Consider the following 17,170-nt stretch of genomic DNA (forward strand, 5'->3'; position numbering starts at 1 on the left):
CTGAACAAGGCAGTTAACCCACTGTTCGCCGGTAGGCCGTCATTGTAAATAACAATTTGTTCTTAACTGACTTGCCTGGTTAAATAAAACAAATAAAAACCACAAATGAGCTGGCTAAAACAGAAACAGATCTGGCAACCAGGGTCATTGTATTGTACATACAGCGCCTTCAGAAAGTATTCATACCCCTTGACTTATTCCACATTTTGATGTCTTAACCTGGATTCAAAATGGATCAAATATTTTTTTCTCACCCATATACACACACACACACACACACACAATACCCCATAATGACAAAATGAAAACATGTTTTTAGAAATGTTTGCACATTTATTGAAAATGAAATACAGAAAGATCTAATTTACACAAGCGAGTCAATACATGTTAGAATCACCTTTGGCAGCGATTACAGCTGAGAGTCTTTTTGGGTAAGTCTCTTAAGAGCTTTGCACACCTGGATTGTACAATATTTGCACATTATTATTTTTAAAATTTTTCAAGCTCTGTCAAGTTGGTTGTTGATAATTGCTTGACAGCCATTCTTGACAGCCAATTCTTGCCATAGATTTCCAAGCCGATTTAAGTCAAAACTGTAACTAGGCCACTCAGGTACATTCAATGTCGTCTTGGTAAGCAACTCCAGTGTATATTTGTGTTTTAGGTTATTGTCCTGCTTAAAGGTGAATTTGTCTTCCAGGGTATGTTGGAAAGCAGACTGAAGAAGGTTTTCCTCCAGGATTTTACCTGTGATTAGCTCTATTCTGTTTCTTTTTATACAAAAAAACCCATCTTAATCCTTGCTGATGACAAGCATACCAATAACATGATGCAGCCACCACCATGCTTGAACATATGAAGTGATATTCAGTGATGTCTTGTTGGCTTTGCCCAAAACATAAGGCTTTGTATTCAGAACATAAAGTTCCTTTCTTTGCCAAATTATTTGCAGTTTTACTTTAGTGCCTTATTGCAAACAGGATGCATGTTTTGGAATATTTCTGTACACGCTAACTTCTTTTCACATCGTCATTTAGGATAGTATTGTGGAGTAACTACAATGTTGTTGATGCATCCTCACAGCCATTAAACTCTAACTGTTTTAAAGTCACCATTTGCCTCATGGTGAAATCCCAGAGCGGTTTCCTTCCATTCTCCGGCAACTTAGTTAGGAAGGACGCCGATATCTTTGTCGTGAATGGGTGTATTGATACACCATCCAAACGGGCAGTTCTGGGGGGGGGGCTTGGATGGGGCAGAGCCCCTGTGACAACAATTTTGGACCCCCTTGTGGTCCCCCTAAATGTGGAGTATGAAATAATTTTTACAAAACTAATTATTGCTATCGTTATTTTTTTACATCCGTTATTAGACAGTGGCAACGCGGAACCCTAATGATTATGAACATGGTCTTTTGCCTGCTAATGCCTGCAATGCAGTGAAGAAAACGATATGACAACAATAACGTCTAATGTAACTGGCCCCTCTAACAGTACAACTGGCCCCAGCTTGGCCCCCCCAGTTGAAATGGTCTAGAACTGCCACTGCATCCAAAGCGTAATTAATAACTTTACCAAGCTCAAAGGGATATTCAATGTCTGCTTTTTTTCTTTTACCCACCTAACAATAGGTGCCCTTTGCGAGGCATTGGAAAACTTGATCTTTGTGGTTGAATATGTCTTTGACATTCAGTGCTCAACTGGGGGGCCTTACATATAATTGTATGTGTGGGGTACAGAGATGAGGTAGTCATTCAAAAATCATGGTAAAGACTATTATTGCACAAAGAGTGAGTCCATGCAACTTATAATGTGACTTGTTAGGCACATAAAATTAAAATAACAAAGGGGTTGAATACCTATTAACTGAAAACATTTCAGCTGTTCATTTTTTATTCATTTGGTAAAAAAAACAAAAAAAAAAAACAATGGGCTTTCCGAGTGGCACGGTGGTCTATGACACTGCATCGCAGTGCTAGCTGTGCCACTAGAGATTCTGGGTTTGAGTCCAGGCTCTGTCGCAGTCAAGACCCATGGGGCGGCGCTCAATTGGCCCAGCATCGTCCGGGTTAGGGGAGGGTTTGGCCGGCAGGGATGTCCTTGTCCCATCGCACACTAGCGGCTCCTGTGGCGGGCCGGGCGCAGTGCACACTGACCAGGTCGCGAGGTGTACGTTGTTTCCTCCGACACATTGGTGCGGCTGGCTTCCGGGTTAAATGGGCATTGTGTCAAGAAGCAGTGTGGCTTGGTTGGGTGGTGTTTCGGAAGACGCACAGCTCTCGACCTTCGCCTCTCCCGAGTCCGTACGGGAGTTGCAGCGATGAGACAAGACTGTAACTACCAATTGGATACCACGAAATTGGGGAGAAAAAGGGAGAAAAATAATAATAATAATAATAATAAATAGAATATAATAATATAATATAAAAATCTAAAAGCATTATTCGACTGTGACATTATGGGGTATTGTGTGTAGGCCAGTGACATAAAATCTCAATTTAATACATTTTAAATTCAGGCTGTAACGCAACAAAAGTTGGAAAAGGGGTGTGAATACTTTCTGAAGGCACTGTATGCTTTGACTTTCCAGCTGCTAGGATAGCACCATTAAGATGGATTTCAGAGAAACTTCCATAACTGACAACTGTTCATGCATGCATTTATTATCCCATGAGACAAAATAATTTGTCCCAACATCTGCTGGACTCTCTAATTCTGGTACATAATGTGTAAAAATAGATGCAGTTCGACATTTTGTACATTGGATGTCTGAAGAGGGTATTAGCCTTAGCTGGTTATCGTCACCGGGCTCTCGGATGTGCCCGGACCTCCTGCTCTATTTCAATAGCAGCAGATGGTGGGACAGGGTCTCCTAGCAACTGGGTTTCAGGGGCAACAGTATGAATGGTTGGCATTAGTGTTCCCTGACTGGTACTCCACATCATGGTACAATGCCACAGTAAAATTCTGGGTTGCCATCCCTCCCTAATATATTATTTTGCGTGGTTTTATTAGGGATAGAAATGCTTAGTTGGGATATGTGTGCATGACTTGTTCTTGAGCCAAGATAAGAGCATTGAAAGCAATGGAAGAGAAGCATTAAAGTTTGAGTTGCATGTGAATATTCAATTACAGGGCAGTTGCTGTAATGTTAGCATCACACATTCAAATAGAACTTATTTGATACAGTATTCAACGTTCAGCTATGTAGCAGTGGAACAGGGTTACTAAAATGCCTGATCCCACTAGGTGTGGCATATCAAGAAGCTGATTAAACGGCATGATCATTGCACAGGTGCACCTTGTGCTGGCGACAATAAAAGGTAACTTTAAAATGTGCAGTTTTGTCACACAACACAATGCCACAGATGCCTTAATGTGGATGCAGGAATGTCCACTAGAGCTGTTGCCAGAGAATTGAATGTTCATTTAACTACCAAGTGCTGAGGAGTATTTCTGTCTGTAATATGCCCTTTTGTGGGGAAAAAATTCATTCTGATTGAAACTGGGGAGCCAGGCCCAGCCAGTCTCTTAGTCCCAAAGCCATAACATTATTTGCTATAGATAGGGCCATTGTACATGACTCTGAATGCACAGTGCTGGCCTTGTCACATACTCCTGTATGAGAGTCCTTCATGAACAGTGAGAGCAGCGTTTCCTCTCTCTTGCAGCTGCTGCTCCATTTTCTTTGGTCCTGGCCTCAGGAACCACATGCTCTATTTAGTCTGCGGGGCCAATGGGTGTGGAGTGGAGTTTTTGGAAAGAGTGAACATATGTATGAAAGGGATTTGCCTGGGGGACAGGGGTTAGGGGGGATACACTTGTAATTCAGTACAGCCCAGTAGAGCCTTAAGGTGTCTGTGTGTCATCTTTAATTAGCAGTGGTGAGTGGTTTTGACATTGTGTATGTGTGTTTGTAAAGCTGTAACTAGACATGTGTGAGGCTGGATACTGGTTGAGGCTGGGTTGGGTGGTGGGTTAGGGTGGGACGCCCATAGTGGTTGTGGATCGAAGAAAGAGTGGTTAGAGCTGGAAGACTCAGAGTTATTACTTTGACCTGCAGTTGCTAAAAATAACCGAGCCCTAAACAGCTTTCCCTCCCAGCCACACACACTTCCTTGTGTGTTTAAACAGCAACTTAAAAGACACACAAACACCATACAAGACATGCACTGGCACACACATAAAGACTGGGTTAAAAGACACACACAGATGAATGAAAAAAATCCAGATCTCAATACAGTTGTCTGTTCCCAAAACTACAATATGTTATGAACAGAGTGCACTACGTTTTGTAGACGTGACCCAAAGCCAAAGTTTCCAAAAATGTCATTGTTTACAATGAGTGCATGGGCAAATTTTGTTATTGCACACACGCACTTCACAGACCAGGTGTTCCTTAATGGAAATATGCAAATACATGCTAGAATGCACCAATAGGATCTCACTAGCTCATGCTTGGCTCTGCCCACCTTCTTGCTTGTTCTGCCCACTATGCTTCATTTGCTCCCATTGAAACGACAAAGGTGAACTCTTTGGTGCTGTATATGTATTATTATAAGTGAACGAGCTGCTGATATTTTAGAGAATAATTCCTTTGTTCATTCAGACTTACATCTAATGCTTTGCTTCTGGTAACAGGGGTGGCAGGTAGCCTAGCGGTTAGAGTGTTGGGCCAGTAACCGGAAGGTTGTTAGATCGAATACCTGAGCTGACAAAGTAAAACTCTGTCGTGCTGCCCCTGAACAAGGCAGTTAACCCCCGAGGCTGTCGTTGTAAATAAGAATGTGTTCTTAACTGACTTGCCTAGTTAAATAAAGATTCATAAATAAATAACACACACTGAAGAAATGGGGTTGCTGAATGTTAAACAATACATAAAGCCTGACGAACAATATGCTTCATTATAGCCTATAGTGAAGATGATTATCCTGGTTGAGGCTGTCAAAGTATGACAAAGAACATCCTGCTTTACTGTAACAAGTACCAAGGACATACAGTAAGTCCTGTACAAACACATGGTGACTGAACCTGACTGTCATCACTGGCCCAACGCAAGTGAATGTCTATTTATTCAAAGATTTAATGCACTGTGAAACTGTCACCACAGTGGCTCAAGGTCTTCTACAATTATAATTGCTTGTCCCCATAATGGCTCCAACTGCACTGGCCAACATTAGGAGAATGGATCCACAGGACATAAACAAGTCTAATTACGATTGACACGGTTGACTCTGTTCACAGGCACTGGCCCTGGCCTACACTAAGCTGATCAGTGTGCTCAGGAGGCGCTCAGGCCATCTGCTGTGTGTAAGTACACATATACACAGAGAAATACCTACATCACGCAGAAACACAGGGAGAGAGAGAAAACACATACAGCGCACACACTCAGGGTGATTTGAGGTGTCCAGCGGGCAGATGACAAGTATGTCACTGTAAAGAGTGGCCTGTTCCATTTCAATGGCATTGATGCCAGGAAGGATGCATGGCCGTTATATGCACCTGCAAGTTACCAAGGCCAGTACAGAACAGGGTAGAATCTGACAAAATAGAAGGGGGCCTTGAGGTTTGGGGGGCTAGAATTGGGACCCATAAAGGCAAGAAAGGGGTAGCTGCTTGGGCTGGGGGTTGGGGTTAGGCTGGTCCGTGTTTTATAATTACCATGCACTCTGTAGCAGAGAGGGGGTTAATGTAAGTACAAGAGCCACAGCTGGTAGAGGAGTGCAGGCAACCCTGCTTTTAGTTTACGACCCGCTTGAATATTAAACTTATGTATGAGAGGCTCTTAGAACAGACAGTGACACAAAGAATTTGACAGCAAGACAGACCAACAAAAAGAGAGAAACAGAATGTTGCCTACAATTCGCACATCCTCACATCTACATATACCTTCCAACACAAAAAGAAACACACACAAAGACTGTTAAACTTTCAGACCCAAAACAACAGCACCATCCGATACACCATACAAAACACTCTTTGAAGACCACATGTGTTGACACAATGGTAATTGAGGAGTGAGACAAAAAGAGGGAGTAATCAGTGAAAGAGGTGTTTCCCTCACCCCACCCCACCAGGCCCCTCCATCAAGATTAGGATTGGTAATTGGTAATTGGCCTGGCCGTCCCCTCCTGTGGGTGCTGGGTGGGTGTCTGGCAGCAGAATGTTAATCCAAACAGCCATTAGCCTAGTGGTTAGCCCAGCGCCATCTGCACAGAGCTGATCATGGCTAATGAGCGAGAGCCTGGCCAATTGGGGTGGCTTTGTTCTCCGAAAGTACCAGACCAGGGGGAGAGGAAAGGGGTGTGTGTGACTGTGTGAGTGGGTGGTTGAGTGGGAGAGGGGGGTTATAGGACAACAGAGTCTCGCTCAGAGGCATCATCACCCCCATCATGTCTTTCATGTTGTCTTATTCCCCGAGCGGCATGGGCCTACTGATTTAGGGAGTGACCTCTGACCCATGACTAAATGGAGATGAGCTTTGGGGAGAGGAAAGTGATGGGAAGGGAGGGGGGTGTTACACACCTGCCCCTAAAAACCTGTATTAGGACAGCTGGTACTCCATTAACCCCTAAATCAACCCTCTTCCACGTAGACACACACACACACAGTGCACACTAAAACGAACAGAGAGAAAGAAAGATTAAAACATTTACTTATTTGAAAATAATAGGCATCACATGAACACTGCATACCGGGAGCTTGCTGAAATTCACCAAACTCTCCATATTTTCTACAAATTGTACCGGTGGTATTTTAAGATCAACAACATTGGGAACGGGAAAGAGAGTGGATTTCATTCCCAAAGGGAAAAAGTACATTTTACAAAAAGATGAGATTTTCAGTGAAGAATAAAATAAAAGGGTTGAGACTGACATCTGCTGGACATATGTGGAAGTGCAGCTTTAAAAACAAAGCTCCCAGTATCCATGGAAGTTGGTCTGAATTACACATGCACTAAAAGCAACCATACATGGAACAAATAGTTTGACATGTTTTTAGGGTTGAATGGAAGACCATAAACAGTTGCATCACCCTGACTAGGAATGGTAGGAAATTCCTTTCCTTACAGAATGACTGGCGACTCTGGCATTGACTGACTGGCTTATTAAATAAAGCACATTTTATTGGTCACATACACGTGTTTAGCAGATGTTATTCTGAGAAATGTGTCACATTGTCGAAGGCCAAACATGCTCTGTTTATAGCTTTGGGAGACAAACTGTGTCAACCTTATTTAAAAAAAAAATGTAACCAGGAAGAGCTCATTGAGATTTGAAATATTTTTCAAGAGCGTCCTGGCCAAGATAGGCCGCACCAAGTCATTGCACAATTACAGACAGACAACATGAAAAACTACAGACAATTTAGTAAAGAAACATAGAATTCACAGGAGTATAACAAAATCATAAAACAGCAAATTAAAAACATTGACAGGTCAGGGAATCATCCTCAAAATCCTTCATCAATGATTTAAAAACACCAATCGGCCAAGTTCTTCCAGTTTAAAAGCATTTTGTAAGGCATTCCAAGTCGATGGCGCAGAGTACATAAAAGCCCTTTTACCAAATTCAGTTTGGACATTTGGAACCTTGAGATCAGGATAAGATTGCCTAGTTAAATTAAGGTAAAAAAAAAACGTTTAAAAAACGCTACATTGCAGTTCTGAAATCTGTACAAATTGTTGAATTCCAGAAGGATTGTGTCATCAGGCTTGGGCTGTAGCCGTAGTTAAAATATGACCAAATAAAGAATCACTGAAATAATAGCCTTTGGCGAAGACGTGAAAGGAAATTCCTGTGCAGCTCTGATGCCCTTCCTGGCTGGCATCGCCGTTTCCTCTGAATACATTCCACAATCTGCCTGGCAGAAAGAGAAACACCATAACAGGGTTAATTGGCTTTGTCTGGTTGGCAAACCTCAGCACTTTTCAAACTTCTTTGCATTGTAAAGACTTTTGGATTTTTATGTGACCTCCAAAACAAAAACAATCCAGCATCTCTTACCCACTATCTGGACCTATAAGTAAACTATATTTTTGGGGATTAATAAATTATCATGGCAATATTTCTCTTCTCTCAGAACTGAGGTTAGCTTTAGTTAGATCCCTGTCCTCAGGCACAAGTTAGATATGCTGCTGAGGTTAGAGATTGCTTAGCTAAACTGAAGTGTACTGTTACACTGGCAAAATACATATGTGCACATTGCAAGAAATAGGTTAGACCAGATGAGAGATATTTGAGCAAATTGCGTTTGTCTATGTCATTGTCCTCCACTGTCATGAACCTGTGAGAATGTGCATATTGATGTAGGTTGAAGTCAGTGGCTCTCATCATATACTTAATTGTTTCTCATATACAGGTAAGGGACAGATTGAAATTTACTGTGGGGGGTCATTAAAACAAATCACCCCTCTCCCCAATGTTACAAATATTTTCACATGACCCTCACCATGTACTGTAAAATAAATTGAACACCCTCACCCCTCATAAAAATAACTAAAAATAATGTTTACGACCACAAAGTACAATAACTGTAGTGACCCTGTGTTTATAAACGTGGATATCTACTTCACTTTTGTGGCACAGTAGATACCACGCAGGGCTATGGGCCAGAAGGTTGAGTGTTCATCGACCACCATAGAGGAGCTTACTCTCCCTGCTTGTTGGTTGCAGACAGTGATCAGCTAAGGGGAAATCAGATTTTCCACATTTTAATGCTACATTTTAATGCTATATTTAAAATTATATGAAATATGTGCAATGAATTACCCACCAACAGATTTCTGTGCACCACACAACCAAAAAACTAAACATACCAACGTTGGGCACTTCAATATCATGGTTTGTGTTTTCATCACCACAATAAAGAGACTATGCCAATCTTGACAAACAGAAAACACATCCCTCCCTACACTATAGGGTTGCTTACCCAGTATCAAAGGCTTGATTTGACAATCTCTAAATGTAATTAAAGTTGTTGGTGTTTTGTAACATTCAAATTGCCCGCAGCACAGTTTGGATTGATTGATTTTATTTGTCCCAAAAAATACATATATACAGACACAAATAATTTAAAAAGTGACCGGGATTGCACAATAAAGTCGTGGACTTAATTCCATTGTGGCCCCTACATTTGTTGCAGCATATGCTACGGTAATATAAGGTTTGAATGAGCGTCCAATTTACACATCTCCACCTGGCTTTCAGGGTCACCTTATTTTTTTTTACATAGCTACATCTATAGGCTTTTATGTTTTTCTGCCATGCGTAATGTGTGGTAGCCTATATCATATTGTATTGGATAATGTCTCAATCATTTGGGCTTTTTTGGGCTTGGACTCATAACATTTATTTAATGTAGGGCTCATTAAATTGATTTAATGTACTGTATGGCTCATCAGGCTCAGATAGCATCAGACTTGAATTTGCATGTCAATCAAAGCTAATAAAATCCAGACATAGGCTATTAATATGCTTTTTATGCTTTAGAATGACACTTCCGGTTTTGGGCAGGAAATACTGTATTACCTGGGAGAAAAGTTATTATTTTTTTTGTAGAATACCGGAAAATATTCAACCCTAGTCTGTAGTTTATTTATTAGATGTTTGGGGCTGCTAGTGAACCATAACGTGCTGGCATAATCAAAGTGACACTGAACTAACTAGTGCATTTGCCAAGGTCTTTAGGGTGTCTAGGTTTCCATTCAATTGGCGATGGATTTCCATGCGAATATTCTAAAATCTGCATAAAAACAATATGCACATGTCACGGTTTCCTTTAGGAAAATTTGGTAAATGACAACGTGACCTGGAAGATTTTAACTTACCGGACAAATGAGAAATTTACTGGACATCCATATGCTTTCAGAGCCAACATGGCGCAGCCAGCGACATCAATAAACGATCGATATTGGCCAAATGAGCCACATTTACATGTCCTTAAAAACAGATTTGAACAAAAACACTATTCCTTGTGTTTGATGTGTAGCATATGCAGAACTTTATAGTCTATTTGTTATTGTTTTTTTATGCTACATTCCTTAAACAATAATTGTCCACCTCACGGTTCAGCGGTCGGAAATTTGAGCACTAAATGCATCAGGGCATTGCATACATAGGTCTATAGGCTTAGGTATCCACTGTATAAATTACAAATGATAAATTAATATAAAAAACGAAATATAGCCTATATGAAGGCCTAGCCCCAGAGAGATAGCGATATGCTATCGGTACCACACCGACAAGCATATTTTTTTAAATGTCAGATGGCTACTGCTTCTGCTATACAGATATAGGGAAAGGGGGATACCTAGTCAGTTGTGCAACTGAATGTACAACTGAATGCTTTCAACTGAAATGTGTCTTCCGCATTTTACCCTCTGAATCATAGAGGTGCGGGGGGCTGCCTTAATCAACATCCACGTCTTCGGCGCCCGAGGAACAGTGGGTAAACTGCCTTGCTCAGGGGCAGAACGGCTGTACACAAGGAGGCTAATTCGTTAATTTTCTATCAGAATATTTTTTATGAAGATAAGCATTATATTGTTATTTTATAGGAGTAATTCTGGTAGGCCTGAAATATTCTTCCTCACCTCAAATTCAACTGTCAGAGTCAGTTGGAGCTCTGGTGCACATTGCCTTCATATCATAGGCTTGCAGTAGCTAAAGCTTATCAATACCCACATCTTCACAAAAGTTTCTAAACTTTATTAGGGTAATATAAAAAGTAAGTCAAGCCATTGTTTATAGGGAAAATATGAGCAGGCTATTATATTACCCCAAACACAGCATTACAGTTGGAACTTAATTTGGCCAAGGAAAATGGCTCAAATGAATGAAACAAAACACTTGCAAACTGGTTTAGACCTTCACACATGTTTTGAACAAACTAGTGCCTACCATACCCAACAAATTACAGAAATAGTCTAACATTATTTATTTTACTATACACCTACTTATAACATATCTTAAACAAAATAAGGAGCACACAATTAAAAAAACAGATCTAATTTAATTTAGCCAATGAAAATGTCTCAACAGAAAACCAGTCAGTATCTGGTGTGACCACCATTTGCCTCATGCAGCACGACACATATCCTTTGCATAGAGTTGATCAGGCTGTTGATTGTGGCCTGTGGAATGTTGTCCACTCCTCTTCAAATCGTTGTGCGAAGTTGCTGGATATTGGCTGGAACTGGAACATGCTGCTGTAGAAGTCAATTCAGAGCATCCCAAACATCCTCAATGGGTGACATGTCTGGTGAGTATGCATGTCATGGAAGAATTGGGACATTTTCAGCTTCCAGGAATTGCGACATGGGGCCGTACATTATCATATTGAAACATGAGGTGATGGCGGTGGATGAATGGCACGACAATGGGCCACAGGATCTCATCACGGTATCTCTTTGCATTCAAATTTCCATCAATAAAATGGAATTGTGTTCATTGTCCGTAGCTCATGCCTGCCCATACCATAACCCCACCGCCACCATGGGGCACTCTGTTCACATCAGCAAACCGCTCGCCCACACAACACCATACATGAGTACATTTCTCCAGCGTGCCAGTGGCCATCGAAGGTGAGCAATTGCCGACTGAAGTTGGTTACGACGCCGAACTGCAGTCAGTTCAAGACCCTGGTGAGACCCCAGATGTCCTTCCCTGAGACAGTTTCTGACAGTTTGTGCAGAAATTATTTGGTTGTGCAAACCCATAGTTTCATCAGCTGTCCAGGTCTCAGATGATCCCGCAGGTGAAGAAGCCGGATGTGGAGGTCCTGGGCTGGCGTCGTTACACATGGTCTGTGGTTGTGAGGCTGGTTGGATGTACTGCCAAATTCTCTAAAACAACATTGGAGGTGGCTTATAGTAGAGAAATTAACATTAAATTATTTGGCAACAGCTCTGGTGGACATTCCTGTAGTCAGCATGCCAATTGCATGCTCCCTCAACTTGAGATATCTGTGGCATTGTGCTGTGTGACAAAACTGCACATTTTCAAGAGGACTTTTATTGTCCCCAGCACAAGATGCACCTTGTTTAATCCTCATGCTGTTTAATCAGCTTCTTGATATTCCACACCTGTCAGGTGGATGGATTATCTTGGCAAAGGGATGTAATCAAATTTGTGTCCACAATTTGAAAGAAATAAGATTTTTGGGAGAATGTAAAATTTCTGGTATATTTTATTTCATGAAAACATGGGACCAACACTTTACATGTTGCGTTTACATATTTTTTCAGTATAAATTCCCATTGTAGGCTTTTTACTATAGGCCTACTCTTTTTTCTATAACTCTTGTTTTAATTCAATGAAAAAGGCCTCCATCTTCGCAGTAGCCTTGGCCAAGGCTCATCTGTCCCTCTTTCCTTAGCAGAAAGTGCAAGGTTCTGAAGAGCGAATTCAGGGAGTAGGCTATGATAGACAGCCTCTCCTGGACAATTTGGCATAGTACAATTTTATTTAGTCAGCTTTCATGAATTTTTGTTATTTTTTTCACCCAAATGCTGGCAATTTCCCATCAGAGTTGTTTCCATCAAATTGACTTGTTGCAGATAAAAGTCTGTGCTTTAATATGTAGTGCACACAAAAATATATTTTGAGGTTAAATTCCCATGCACTGAATAAAAAATACAAGTTACATTTTCAACTCTTGTCACTAAAAATGTTGCGTAGGTATAGCGAATGTGCCCACTCTGGTATTGGCACATGCGCTCTAGCCAACAGCTTGCAGATACAGTTCTACTACAGTACATTATGAAATTATTATGGACAAAAGTGCAAGATAATTTTTATTTGTCAAATGGCACCCAAACATTGATCATCATCATCAAGACCCTCGATATTTATTGAAAGGAGCATCAGCCTCATCACTGTCACCACCCTGTGAAGTTCAGATTCATTTAATATGTATTTAAAAAAATATATATATTTCACTTTTATTAAACCGGGTAGGCTAGTTGAGAAAAAGTTCTCATTTACAACTGCGACCTGGCCAAGATAAAGCAAAGCAGTGCGACACAAACAACAACACAGAGTTACACATGGAATAAACAAACATACAGTCAATAATACAATAGAGAAAATCTATATACAGTGTGTGCAAATGAGGTAGGATAAGGGGGGTGAGGCAATAAATAGGCAATAGTGGCGAAATTATTACAGTATGGCAAATTAAACACTGGGGTGATAGATGTGCAGAAGATGAGTCTGCAAGTAGTACTGGGGTGCAAAGGAACAAAATAAATAAAATAAATAACAATATGGTGATGAGGTAGTTGGATGGGCTATTTACAGATGGGCTATGTACAGGTGCAGTGATCTGTGAGCTGCTCTGACAGCTGGTGCTTAAAGCTAGTGAGGGAGATATGAGTCTCCAGCTTCAATGATTTTTGCAGTTCATTCCAGTCATTGGCAGCAGAGAACTGGAAGGAAAGGTGGCCGAAGGAGGAATTGGCTTTGGGGGTGACCAGTGAAATATACCTGCTTGTAACGCCCTGGCCATAGAGAGGGGTTTTTGTTCTTTATTTTGGTTAGGCCAGGGTGTTACATTGGGTGGGCATTCAATGTTCATTTTCTATGTTGTCTGTTTCATTGATTTTGGCCGTGTGTGGCTTCCAATCAGGCACAGCTGTTGTTGGTTGTTGCTGATTGGGAGTCACACATAAGTGCCTGTTTTTCCGTTGGGGTTTTGTGGGTAATTGTTTCTGTTTAGATTATTTCCGAACAGGACTGTTTTGCTGTCGGTTATCTTGTTTTTGTATAGTGTTCTTACGTTAATTAAATACAATCATGATGAACACTAACTCCGCTGCGCCTTGGTCTACTCTCTCTCCCGACAGCCGTTACACTGCTGGAGCGCGTGCTACGGGTGGGTGCTGCTATGGTGACCAGTGAGCTGAAATAAGGTGGGGCTTTACCTAGCAACGACTTATAGATGACCTGGAGCCAGTGGGTTTGGCGACGAATATGAAGCGAGGGCCAGCCAACGAGAGCATACAGGTCGCAGTGGTGGATAGCATATGGGGCTTTGATGACAAAACGGAAGGCACTGTGATAGACTGCATCCAATTTGCTGAGTAGAGTGTTGGAGGCTATTTTGTATAAACTGCATGCTTTCCCATGATGTGGTGACATTTTTTATCCGACATGTTGGCTACTTTACTCGCATAAAAAGTTTGGATGGAAACCTGGCTAATGTGAAGTCATTTTGAGGATTATGGAACTATATTTTATATTATTTTGCATGAACGTGCGCATGCCTACAGGAGACCTTTGAAGTAGCCTAATCAGATGAAAACATTTTGACAGGTTGTGTTTATGCCACATATAAAAGGTAATACATTAAAGTTAAATTATAAATATTTATGCTATATTGAAACGTAAGGTTCTAGGTGCGTGAGGAATAGACGCTCAGATTGAAGAGGACGCAGAGCACGTGATAAGCTTTCCTGAATAATTGGGCCTGCCTGGAGCATATGTGGACACACTGTTATAGGAGGATTTAGGAGAATGATGACCTGCAACAGACAGCGCATTCCGTATCAGAAGTAAAATACAGACAACTGGCCTGCTACTGTGCCTTTTTTGACCTTATAAACCTTGGGGTGGCAGGTAGCCTTGTGGTTAGAGCGTTGGGCCAGTCACTGAAAGGTTGCTAGATTGAATCCCTGAGCTGACAAGGTAAAAATCAGTCATTCTGTCACTTAACAAGGCAGTTAACCCACTGTTCCTAGGCTGTCATTGTAAATAAGAATGTGTTCTTAACTGACTTGCCTAGTTAAATAAAGGTTTAAAAAAATATGTTGAGAGTAGACCCACAACTGATCCAAATCGAATGAAACATTCAAATCACAGGGTTTTTGCTCTGTTATTCAAATGACATTTTCACTGTTGTACTCATTTGAAAACAATAATGCAATTACTCATTGCATTGTATGATACTTCTATTGTCCCTAAACAAGATCAATAGGGGAGATTTAGGGGAGATTTTGTTCTTTCAATGCGCAATGATGCACCTGGCCTCTCTGCTGCCCATCAGATATTCTTATTTGTTCTTGTCGATTCATTTAAAAAAATGTATGCAGCTTTGAATATTTGTATGTATGTTTGCTAGTTAGCCTATTGCAGATCTGGACAAATGATCCACCTACCACTATTGTCACTATGAATAGTGGATAGAGGGCAGGATAGACCCTTAGTCTGGTAGACTATACTGACCTGTGGTATAGTAAAAGTTAGCACATGGAAAAGCATAGTGCATAAGGGAAGTACCAAAACACCCAATAAATCAAATCAAATCAAAATCAAAATCAAATCAAATGTATTTATATAGCCCTTTGTATATCAGCTGAAATCTCAAAGTGCTGTACAGAAACCCAGCCTAAAACCCCAAACAGCAAGCAATGCATGTGAAAGAGGCACGGTGGCTAGGAAAAACTCCCTAGGAAAAACTCCCTAGAAAGGCCAAAAACCTAGGAAGAAACCTAGAGAGGGACCAGGCTATGAGGGGTGGCCAGTCCTCTTCTGGCTGTGCCGGGTGGATATTATAACAGAACATGGTCAAGATGTTAAAATGTTCATAAATGACCAGCATGGTCAAATAATAATAATCATTGTAGTTGTCGAGGGTGCAACAAGCACGTCCGGTGAACAGGTCAGGGTTCCGTAGCCGCAGGCAGAACAGTTGAAACTGGAGCAGCAGCATGGCCAGGTGGACTGGGGACAGCAAGGAGTCATCATGCCAGGTAGTCCCGAGGCATGGTCCTAGGGCTCAGGCCCTCCGAGAGAAAGAAAGAAAGAGAGAAAGAGAGAATTAGAGAGAGCATATTTAAATTCACACAGGACACCGGATAAGACAAGAGAATACTCCAGATGAAACAGACTGACCCTAGCCCCCCGGCACATAAACTACTGCAGCATAAATACTGGAGGCTGAGACAGGAGGGATCAGAAGACACTGTGGCCCCATCCGATGATACCCCCGGACAGGGCCAAACAGGCAGGATATAACCCCACCCACTTTGCCAAAGCACAGCCCCCACACCACTAGAGGGATGTCTACAACCACCAACTTACCGTCCGAAGACAAGGCCGAGTATAGCCCACAAAAATCTCCGCCATGGCACAACCCAAGGGGGGGGGCGCCAACCCAGACAGGAAGACCACGTCAGTGACTCAACCCACTCAAGTGACGCACCCCTCCCATGGACGGCATGGAAGAACACCAGTAAGTCAGTGACTCAGCCCCTGTAATAGGGTTAGAGGCAGAGAATCCCAGTGGAAAGAGGGGAACCGGCAAGGCAGAGACAGCAAGGGCGGTTCGTTGCTCCAGCCTTTCCGTTCACCTTCACACTCCTGGGCCAGACTACACTTAATCATAGGACCTACTGAAGAGATGCGTCTTCAGTAAAGACTTAAAGGTTGAGACTGAGTCTGCGTCTCTCACATGGGTAGGCAGACCATTCCATAAAAATGGAGCTCTATAGGAGAAAGCCCTACCTCCAGCCGTTTGCTTAGAAATTCTAGGGACAATTAGGAGGCCTGCGTCTTGTGACCGTAGCATACGTGTAGGTATGTACGGCAGGACCAAATCGGAAAGATAGGTAGGAGCAAGCCCATGTAATGCTTTGTAGGTTAGCAGTAAAACCTTGAAATCAGCCCTTGCCTTAACAGGAAGCCAGTGTAGGGAGGCTAGCACTGGAGTAATATGATCAAATTTTTGGGTTCTAGTCAGGATTCTAGCAGCCGTATTTAGCACTAACTGAAGTTTGTTTAGTGCTTTATCCGGGTAGCCGGAAAGTAGAGCATTGCAGTAGTCCAGCCTAGAAGTAACAAAAGCATGGATTAATTTTTCTGCGTCATTTTTGGACAGAAAGTTTCTGATTTTTGCAATGTTACGTAGATGGAAAAAAGCTGTCCTTGAAACAGTCTTGATATGTTCTTCAAAAGAGAGATCAGGGTCCAGAGTAACACCGAGGTCCTTCACAGTTTTATTTGAGACGACTGTACAACCATCCAGATTAATTGTCAGATTGAACAGAAGATCTCTTTGTTTCTTGGGACCTAGAACAAGCATCTCTGTTTTGTCCGAGTTTAAAAGTAGAAAGTTTGCAGCCATCCACTTCCTTATGTCTGAAACACAGGCTTCTAGCGAGGGCAATT

This window comes from Salmo trutta, chromosome 19 (assembly GCF_901001165.1).
Source record: "Salmo trutta chromosome 19, fSalTru1.1, whole genome shotgun sequence".
Taxonomy (NCBI): Eukaryota; Metazoa; Chordata; class Actinopteri; order Salmoniformes; family Salmonidae; genus Salmo; species Salmo trutta.